The sequence below is a fragment of the Harpia harpyja genome, chromosome 11 (assembly GCF_026419915.1).
Source record: "Harpia harpyja isolate bHarHar1 chromosome 11, bHarHar1 primary haplotype, whole genome shotgun sequence".
Taxonomy (NCBI): Eukaryota; Metazoa; Chordata; class Aves; order Accipitriformes; family Accipitridae; genus Harpia; species Harpia harpyja.
Window position 1 is genome coordinate 25,501,603 of NC_068950.1, and position 10,827 is coordinate 25,512,429.

The following is a 10,827-nucleotide window of genomic DNA, read 5'->3' on the forward strand; positions in this document are numbered from 1 at the left end:
TCTTGTCCAACCATGAGGAAAAATGACTGCCTTCAAAATAACTGTGTTCCAAACAAAGCAGAGGCCCTGCCTCGCCCTCCTTTCCGTATTCCCATGGCGCAGAGACTACCTGGGCCCCTGCCCCCCGGGTAAGCCCGTACCTGTGCGGCTGAGGAAACGCCACTCGGCTTCCAGAGCTGCCGTGCGGCCTCATCGGCCTCGGCCTCAGTTGTGAACCTCAGGAAAGCGGGTCCTTACCCTCTGTTAACCTCCCTTCACGTTCTGTAAAGCGAGGGTTAAAAACTTGCTTCCCGCTCTCCTGAGGACTATTCTAAGGTTGATGAACACTCGAAGAAGGAGCTGTGTCTGTACCAAACTGGGCATTATTTCACCGTTTAGTGCGGAGCTTGTATAGTTCAGGTTAACAGCCCCGGCACGGGCCCCCCCCCGGGACCGCCTCCCGCGGCAGAGACCTGCCCTCGCCGCCGGCCTCTCGAAAAGACCCGAGGCGGCCAGCTCGCCGGCTGAGGAGCGGTAACGGCCGCGCTGGGGGGGGGGGGGGAGGGGAGCAGCTGCGCGGCGCGCGGGACTGGCCTGGCGGGAGCGGGTCCGCGGGCCGGGCTGCGGCGCGAGCCAGCCCCGGGGCGGCGGCGGCGGCGGCGGCCGCGCCCCGTTCCCGCGCCAGAGGGCAGCGTTTCCCCGGGCCCGGCCGGCAGCCGCCCGCCAGCAGCCCCCGCCGGCGGGGGGCTCGCGAGGCTGGGCGGCCAAGCCCTGGAGCCCGCGGTAGCGGCACGGCCGGCCTGTCCCGGCCGGTCCCCGGCAGGGCGGGCAGCCTCTGAGCTGGTCAACGCTTTTCCGGACGGCCTCGGGCTTTGCGGCGGTGCACCGCGATCCGAAGGGTTGTATCGCTACCGGCGTTTTAGCTCCGGCCTCACGTAAATGTTAGAGTACCGCACTCCGGTGCAGTCTGCGGCTGCCCTTCGGTAACGAATCCGAGGTGTAACCCCCAGGTTACGACAGCGTACCTGCTGTCGAGTCACTAAACCCAGAGGGGGAGAGATTTCTGTTTTGCTTGGATGCCTGGCTTCACCCCAGTCACCCGTAGGATGGATTTGGGGTCTTAACAGTAAATAATCTAGCATCGGTTTTCTCCCCGCAGTACCTGTGACTCGGTAGCATTTCCTTTTTTCCTACGCAAACAGCAGCACGCACGTAGTTTAACTTTCCCACGGCCACCAGTACAGATGAAACAGGAGGTAGAGCTATTGCCAGAAAGACCGGCTACCAGAATAAAATTAGCATCACAAGAAGAGAAGGGAAAATATTGCTATTAGCCAAGCGCTGCTGAATTAGCCAGACGGAGCTAAAAATAGATTGGAAATGTCTACATTATAGCCGAAAGAGTATGACTTCATATTACCTAAGCCGAAACGGTATTTTGCTGCATGAAAGCTCAGGCATACAAACAGTGCCTTATATGTACATATCTGCAATACATTGTGTGTGTGTATATATATATATATGCTTTATATATTGCACATTTCATATGTAAGTCTAGACAGATGCTAATTATTGCTCGCAGTTAAGTTTCTGTTTCTAAGCAAGTCGTGCGAGACAATGATAAAAGGCTGTCTATCTCCAAACACTTTTGTCTATAGCAGACATAGCTTAAAGCCTAGCTGGGGAAGAGAAATGGTGTTTGTTAGAGGTACTGATGGATGCACCTCTAAGATCCCTAGCAAGAGCCATCTGTACTCCTGGGTTTTCTGCAGCTACGTTATGGGGGTACAACGAGTGGCGGGTGGGAGGTCCTAGGAGCCCCTACCCAATGCATGGGATTATTTACCCACCCTTCAACCACAAGACTTGCAGATCTGCTCCTCTTTCAAGGCCTGGTCTATTCATAAGCACACAGAAAATCTGTGCTCTTCTCTGCATTCAGATAGCCACTTTGGGATATAATTCATCGTGCCGTGTCTTTACACACCAACACGTGCTGTCACTGCCATCAGCACCAACCCAGCTGCGTATTTGGACAGGATCGAGGGAGGGTAAGGTGACATTAAACCCAAATCGCCCAAGGGCCTTACCTGCACCAGAGGCGTGGTACTAAGGTCATTTTCCTACTGCAAGGACACAGCCTCAAAACCTGTCCCCCAGGATGATGGGAATCCCTCGGGATTTCTCCACTGCAGGAGAACCAGGCAGGTGCATCGCCTGAGAGCTCCTGTCCTACAGGATTTCATTACTTTTCAGGCTTTCCATTGTTTTCATTTCAGTGAAAAATATATTGGCTTATAAGTGAATTCCTCGCTATTGATTCAGAAGCACATTTCTGTAGCACAGCCATATTTTGAGAGGGTGAATACAGGCACTTCTCTGACCTTCATTGCTCTGAAGACAGTAGCTCCCCGTCTCCTCACTCTTGCAGGACATGGCTCAATGTCACGGCTGGAAGCTGGATGGGGAAACAACCAGAATATTGGCTCTGTTTGCAAATGGCTCCTCATCTCTGCCTGTCTGCTCTGAGCTGCGAGTAGAGCATGCCAGAGCCCAAATGGGCCCTGCGGTCCAGCATGGTATATATGCAAATCCTTCTCCTGGCTGGTGTGCAATAATTACCTGTGATTATTGCACAGTTCAGCTCATGAGTCAGCCTGGCATGCTCGCTGCCTCCTCTGAAACATCGCTTCACCCCGCACACCTATCCTGACCTTGCACATCCTATTTCTTTACAGACGCCAGTGCCTTCTGTCAGCTTTACGCATTCATCACACCACTTGCTCATTACTGCACACCCCAAATCAAAATTAGGGTCGCCTCATGCATTTTCAAAGCCCTCAGCTGTCTCAGGGCAGGTTATCTCAATGACTCCCTCCGTCCTGCTAACCCTCGGCAGGCAGCCATCACCACTGGCCCAAACTCTGCTTCTTTCGAGCCAAGCCCCCGAGCCCATCTCACGGCACTTGCTGAGCTGCTCACCCAGCCACTTCGTGGTGATGGCGGTGAGCAAAAGCCCCACCACTTAAAGTCCTTAACATATATCCCAGCTTTCTCTGACCCGGCTTTCCCACAGGGATGCCTACGACATCAGCCAGCTGATCCTTTAAAAATGGCAGAAAACAGGGAGACAACTCCAACAGCCCATCCATGAGGCTGGTTTTCTCCCTCCTCTCCTTGGCAGTTCTGCCCCCACCCATCCTCCCTCCTAAAGAGCAGCCTGGAGGCATTTAACATTGCTGGTATGATGCGGCAACCCGCCAGTTGTTACACTGTACCTTTTGTTTGCATAATTAGTTGTATGTAGTGCTTACCAACAGGCCAAGCTGAGTGGCAGGGACTCTGTCTAGATCAAGGCTGGCTGACACTGGAGATTAGCAAGGGAGCTTGATCATTGCTGCACTGCACCTAGGACGTGGCCCAAGGTTGCGGGCAGCTACAGAGAGGGGATTTGCATGGTGACACTGCTCTGAGCAGCCCGTGTCACGTCTTCGATGGTTGCTGCAAGGAGTAAGGATGAACAGCACCCAGTGAGCCCAGCCTTTGGTTTCTATCACAGAATACAGCCTGCTTTTAAGGCACAAGCCCCTCCTTTGCGCTTGAACTGTTATATACACGTGTTGCAAGGGGGGCTGCCTCACTACTGGGAGGGCTTTAAGTCATCTGTGACTCATTTTAGAGCCCTGAACACTGGACTGCCACTCAGGGTAGCTTATTAACACTCTGCAGTCAGAGCCCGCACCAGCCGCGTGTGGCAGGGCAAGAGCCCCATATCTGCTACCTCCTCTGGCCCAGCCACCCAGGGCAAGGGGCTTTGCACGCCTCTGCCTGCCCTGGCTGCTTGGTAGCTCAGCTGAGGCCTTCAATATTTTCTGCGCTCGCTGCTTACTAGACTGGGCTGTAGTAATCCAGAGTTTGCTGCACATGTGACAAGAAACCGACAGAGAAGGTTTCCTTCTTCATTTCACTTGTTAACTGAAAAATACCACTTCGATGCAGTAACGGCATATGTAGAGTAAACATAACAAGCCGGCAGTAACAGAGTGGTGAAACTACTCTCTCACTTCTGCTTTAGCCTTTTGGGTTCAAAGGACTGTGTTGTGGAACGACTTCTTTGTAGTATTTGCTAAAACATGTTTACAGAAAGGCTCAGGCACAAGTGTAAAGTGGCGTGCCAAGGCCGCTGAGAGTGCTAATGCCAAGGACCGCAGCGGCCGGGTGGAGAAGACGCTGGCTGCGGTCACACAGGGAGAACATGTTCCTGGAGGAAGGGACCAGGGCACACACCGACCGTTTGAGCATTTCTTCTGGCAGGCAGCTGAAAAGTTGCAGAACTTACTTCCCAGACATGACTGCTATGAATTTGGTAAGAGCTTGCAAGTTTTAGTGTTTACAGATGGCTTAATTTGGCAGTCATAATCATGATAGGAGTGACTAATCTAATGGGAGTTAAAGGCTGCCAGAAGAAAAGTATGACAATTAGAGCAACACCCCATTCCATGAGTGCTCATAACTTAGTACCATTACAAACGCCATAAGGTGCCCTGATGCTTAAGCATCAGGTGTTCAGTTAATTGCACTGCAGTTCAAGCGAGCCCTGGCACCAAGGAAAAAAAGGACAGTGAAAATCACACCTTCCTCTGTCCCTCCCCACTCAGCTCCTCAGCCACATGGCTGGCATGACAGCAGGCTTAATTTCTTTTCATCCATGGGAAGAAAGCAACACATGAAATCTAAGCAGTGGCCAAACAGCACATATCTGAAGAACCTGCCATGTGAAGACATATTCACAGCGTGCGTTTAAAGCTCTTCATTCTTCCACGTGTTCAAAAAAGTGTATCCTCTGTGTCCCCGAGGGCGTAGTCACAGGTACTAAGCCTACTTCCCACCAGCTGAGCTGCAAGAAAAGTCAAGGAAAAAGATGCCCAAACTAACCTGCATTGCCTGGTATTTGCTAATGACGTGCATGTGTACAGTTGCGGAGAATCAGCTGATGTGCAGTACCTGCTGGCCTCTAGTAACTCCCGTGTGTGTGTAAAGCCCAAGAAACACAAGTGCGCGCGCGCGTGCACACACAAACCACTCCATTCCTTGTTGTTTACTGTTCTCCAGCTAGTACACTATCTGCCTGTTTTCTTTTTCCAGGGGCCCTGCACTGCTGGATATATTCTTTGGACCCATTTTGAAAGCAGCTTCAGAAATCCTGTAGTGTCCATATTATAAGGAGGTTGTATTTTCCTTTGACAGTAGTCTGGTGGCTGTCTATCATTCCCTCTCTTAAAAATCCCACCTACAAGGTCTGCTGCAGAACCTCCTGCTGCCATGGGAAAGGCTGATTGCTAGGTCACTCAGTAAGGTGGTTGAAAGCTGGGCAAAATACTGCTGCTGGGACGATGCTGACATGCTGGACTGGGACGTTTTCAGGAGACTGTACCTGCTGGGCCAAACCCCACTTTTGCTGAAGAAGCTTTCTCAGGTCCAAGATGGGGTTTGTTGGCAGAAAGAAAAATATAGTCTGCATGTCTCTCATAAGTGTCCTGACAACATCCATTAAGGATGGAGATGAGTCAAATTCAAGTTGAGGGCAATGTATCTCACTGCAATGAAGAGCTGGTTCCTCTTCAGGGGGGGACTGTTGTCTTTTAGTCTTTCCTGGTGCCTTTCCTCCTCTGTACCAGGAAGAATCATAGCTCACCTTGGGCTCAGCAGTCACCTAAGAAGGGCGGGATCTTACTGTTGTCTCTGCATGTCGTGGTTTAACCCCAGCCAGCAACTAAGCGCCGTGCAGCTGCTCATTCACCCCCCCACCCCCCACACCCAGTGGGATGGGAGAGGGAATCGGAAAAATAAAAAAGTAAAACTCGTGGGTTGAGATAAGAACAATTTAATAGAACAGAAAAGAAACTAATAATGCTAATGGTAACACTAATAAAATAACAATAGTAATAATAAAACGATTGGAATATGCAAATGATGCACAATGCAATTGCTCACCACCGATGCCCAGTTAGTCCCCAAGCGGCGATCCCCCCCACCCCTGCTCACCCCCCCATTTATATACTAGATGTGACATCGCATGGTATGGAATATGCCTTTGGCCAGTTTGGGTCAGGTGCCCTGGCTGTGTCCCCTCCCAACTTCTTGTGCCCCTCCAGCCTTCTTGCTGGCTGGGCATCAGAAGCTGAGACATCCTTGACTTTAGACTAAACATTACTTAGCAACAACTGAAACCATCAGTGTTATCAACATTCTTCTCAAACCTAGCTCAAAAACATAGCACTGTACCAGCTACTAGGAAGAAAATTAACTCCATTCCAGCTGAAACCAGGACACTGCACCAATTAGTAATTAATTAGTGATAAGAGGAAGAGCTCCAATAGCCTATTATGTGCATGAAATACAGCATTTGGGTGGGTCTCCCCGGAGAGCCAATATCAGCAAACAGATATATTTTGAACAGACATTAAGTCAGGACTCCTCAGTGCAACAAAGCACAAGGTAGCAGAAAAGGCTTCAGTTCTCTCGCTTTTGCTAGAAGATGTTTCCATCAGCAAGAGGGGAAAACAAATCTTAATCACAGACTTCAGCATAATAGCGGCAGTAACAAAACAAGCTCCATTATTAAACTAACTCTTGGTAAGAGCCAGATGATTTCTACAGACAATTTTGCATGCAACTGCTAGATGTAATTTGCAGAGTGAGTGCCAAATTGCCATACTAATTATTTCTGGGCTGATGTTCCCTCTGTGACATAGTGGCATTTGGAGAATGGGGACTAACCAACAAGTGAAGTGCTGAAGTGGGAGATCACTAATAGGGTTTCTGAGAAAGAGAAATATAGCAAATACCAATCTTCCTCTTCGTACGCTCACTCTCAGTTTGCACTGAGACAATTTAATACGCAGAACTGTTCTACCTAGCTCCTCTATATTTTTGGCACCATTCAAGCAAACGATGCCCACCCGTCCCCGGGCAGAGCGTGGGTACAGCTGAGCAGGGCCCTGCGCCCCGGGCGATGCTGGGAGTCAGGGGGTGACCCTGGCGAGGCCTCGCCAGCCCTGAAAATCTCTGAGATGAATTTGTGTCCTTCACTAGGTGCCTGCCATATGAGTGATGCACACACGCTGTGGGACACAGCTTGCCTGGTTCTCCAATCTGTAATAAGATGAGGAGGTGGGGGAGGGCTGGCAAGAAGCTCACTTAATCTGAGTCTGTGAGCAGTTTTGTATCTGCTTTTATGCCTGCTCTCTCGCTAGCAGTTTGCTCTGAGTCAGTTTTTCAAATTGGCTACTTCTACGCACTGCATAATATGAGATGGAAAAGAAAAGACTTTCTGGAGTACTGTGAGGTTTTTTGCTTTCCATTCTTTTTCTCTGTCTTATTTTCCATTTTGTTGTTGTTGCAGTACTTTATCAAGTTTAAGCAGCGTAGTTTTAGTCTGGCACTACAGGCATAGTGTTTAGTGAAAAGCAACAGGAAAAGAAAGGAGCAGGTTGGCTTCAAAGACTTGTAGGTCATATTTTCTTCTGTTAAAAACAGAATTTAAATGTGTAAAAGGCTAATTACTGAAAGTATAATAACCACTTAATATTTGATTGAAAAAATTTACGAAATTGATTTAGATTTTGAATATCAAAAAGCTGATGGATGACAGTAAGATTTGGCCAAGGAAATAAAGGGCCCAAAACCAGCAAGTGGCAGTGGCAGGAATATAAATGATGTTTGCTAAAATGTCGCTAATTCTCCATTCACCTTGTGTTTGACATTACTGTAGCAGGGACTTCGGGCTAAGGGAGACATATTCCCAGTGGGGACTACTGGGACAGACTGGATGGATAACACTGAGCTGCCATGAAACCACCACCAGATCAGTTCCTCATTGCAACGGCTCTACATGGACAGATTTTAATTTAATTTACACTACCGTAAGACCACAGAGATCTAACGGCTGGTCTAAGCATAGGAGGGGTCAGAAACAGTGATGTAAATTATATCGGCAAATACAAGCTTGTCTGAGGCTGGGTCTGCATAGTGTGTGTCCACCTCTCATCCAGCTCTCCCCAGCGGTACGGTGCCCCCGGTGGGAATCCCCCAGGTCTCCCCCATGGAAGCGCAGGCCCTCTCTCCCAGGTTCCCGTTGGGGCTTATGCCTTTTGGTGCTGTTTTCTATGGGAGGCCCTCCAAGCGGAGCTGTGCGCAAGGTGCTTAAGAAAATTATGTGGAAACACAGGACTGTTTCTCTGAAACCAAGGACTTCACTCTGCTACCAGGTTGCTCTTTTTTCTTTCCACTTGTGCATGTTTACTTACACTCATCATTAACTTAATCCATCCCAGATAAAAAAATCTGCTTGTTTGAGGACAGCACAGACACATGCTCTCAGGTGTCTTGTTCCAGTGATGTTAATTTAAGGCTGCATCAATTCCCTACCTCACCCCTCCCATAACATCTACCCCTAACATCTATCGCATGTACCTGCAGCCGCTACTACCCAGCTAGGTGGGTTGCAGGTGATAGCAGCTGGGGTCCAAGCATGCTGGTCAGTGCCTGACCCCACCTCGCATCGCAGGAGGGGCTCCGCACACCCTTCCCCGGGCTCCTGCCTCTCACAGCAGGCTGCCAGCACTGGAAAAACCCAAAGCTCCCACCTCCATCCATGTGTGTGCACCTCCACCCAGCACTGGGAGCGGCTGGGGAACAACCTCCTGTTGTTAGGCACGTCACAGGGCACCTCGCAAATATTTCCAGCTGTAACCGTACTCCGTTTTCACCGGTGATGATTCTTTGAAGCTTCTTATGTCCATTTGCATCATATGCCTACAGCAAAGTGCATTGCTCCCAGCTGCCTGTTACCTGCAGTGGCTCTCCTTCTATCCAAGAAGGAGAGGCCACCGCTGCCTGGCAGGGTCCCGCCACGCCGGGACACCCGGCACCACTTCACTTCAGACCCTCTCCGGTGCTACAATTGCTTCAGGATTGCCTCAGAGCAAGATGAACTCATCAGTGGTTTAGCCTGTCCAAGGCTAATCTCATTATAGATAATCTTGTTTACCACATGCACTGGCCATAAAACAATATGTTAACCATTAACTCTTGGTCTCCCTACAAGCCAGCCCGTTAGAGACACAAACATAAAGACCTTGTGGGGGAGGTGAATCCCTGTTCCCAACTCCACAACTAGCATCACATCCTTCAAGGACAAGGCTGACAGAAGCTTTCCCTGTGAGAACACAGCAGCGGTGTAGCACCAGTCTGGTGCCTGTAGTCACACAGCACATCATCTCCATTCCTCACGTTCACATCCTGACATCACATCTCAGTGATAGGTAGTCAACATCTTCGCTACCAGTGTGGATGCCTTTTGTGATTAAGTTTAACCCTGCTAGGTTCAGCATAGCCTCATGTGAACCAAGGATGCAAAACATTCCCCCACTGACATCTTAAAAATGCACCTCCTAAAACACACCTCCTGTTTGCCTTCTCCACTCTGCTTTCATTGGCTGATGCAGCAGGGGACATGAGAGGGGACCGTCTCACACTGGTGGTGTTGGTCTTCGCTAGTGAGAGTTCTGACTCCCTGCCGGGGTCTCCATGGACCACACGCACACCCACAGGGTGCTGCAGATCCTGCCGGAGGCAGGTGCCCAATACAGCCCCCAGAGGGTAGATGTGGGTGCAATCAGTGCCGTGACTGCTCAGCCTCTCCCAAGCAGTCTGCGCCTGTGGGGGAAGCTTCATCTTTCCATCCACCTCAGAAGCAGGTCTGCTACTCTGCCTTGTCTTTTGTCTCCTGTGCTTTCATATGCTCATGCTCATTTTGGGTTAATCTCAGCTCAACCACCCTGTCATACTGCCAGCCTGTTGCAATACAGAATTGCGGGACATGTTTACCGGTGGAAGTCTGTGTTTGTTTCAATTAAAAAAAAAAAAAGTTTTTCTCCTAAAATGCAGGAAATCTGAAAAAAAAATTACAAAAATTATTTTAATCACAATTTCAGATTTTTCATTTTGAATCTTATCTTTTCAATTACCGGGTCAGCTGTGGGATATTCAGTTCACCGCATCGTCTACTGGACCTGCTGACATTTTCCTATTCTTTTATGTCACTTGTTAAATCAGTGAGGATGGCTGCCTCTTAGAACTAACTTATTGAAAATCATTGTTTTTCTAGATCAGTGTCTCTATTTATTTTCAGCAGGTTGAGCTCATAATTACTTCTAAATTAAAAGCTGAAAAGGAATGTTTAAATTATTTCCCATTCCTAAGATGATAGTAGTCAATATTAAATTGACAAGTTATTTTTAAATAAACATGCAGAAGTTAAATTTTCATTTCCTTTTCTGAAAAAAAAATACCCCAAACAAAACATTTTGAATTAGGTTTTTTGTGTCTTCATCCAACATAAATGTAAAAAAAGCCTGTCATTTCTGTGAAATGATTTAGTTTCACCAAACAACTTTATTTCTTGCCAAGACCTTTTTCTTGCCCATGTCCTGACCAGCCCCACTCCCAGTTTCCCTGGCAGAGGTGATAGAAGAGCTGAGCTGCCCTCGACATCTGGGTTGCAGAGGAACAGGAGGACATTTGATAGTGTTGCTAAGATCCTCCAGGCACCTTCTAACACACTTGCCACTGGTTTCCTCTTAAAAAGACGCCTTTGGACACAATTAAGGGAAACCCCGATTAAACAGGAAAGAGAAAAAAACATCAGTTCAGGGGCTGTCATCGCCAGCACCGTATAACTGACCTCAGCTCCAGCTGCCGCCGAGGCGAGGGCTCCGCCGGCGGGGTGATGCTGCCGAATGCGGCGGGTTCTACAGCCTGCAAAGTCCCTCCCTGATGGGCCTG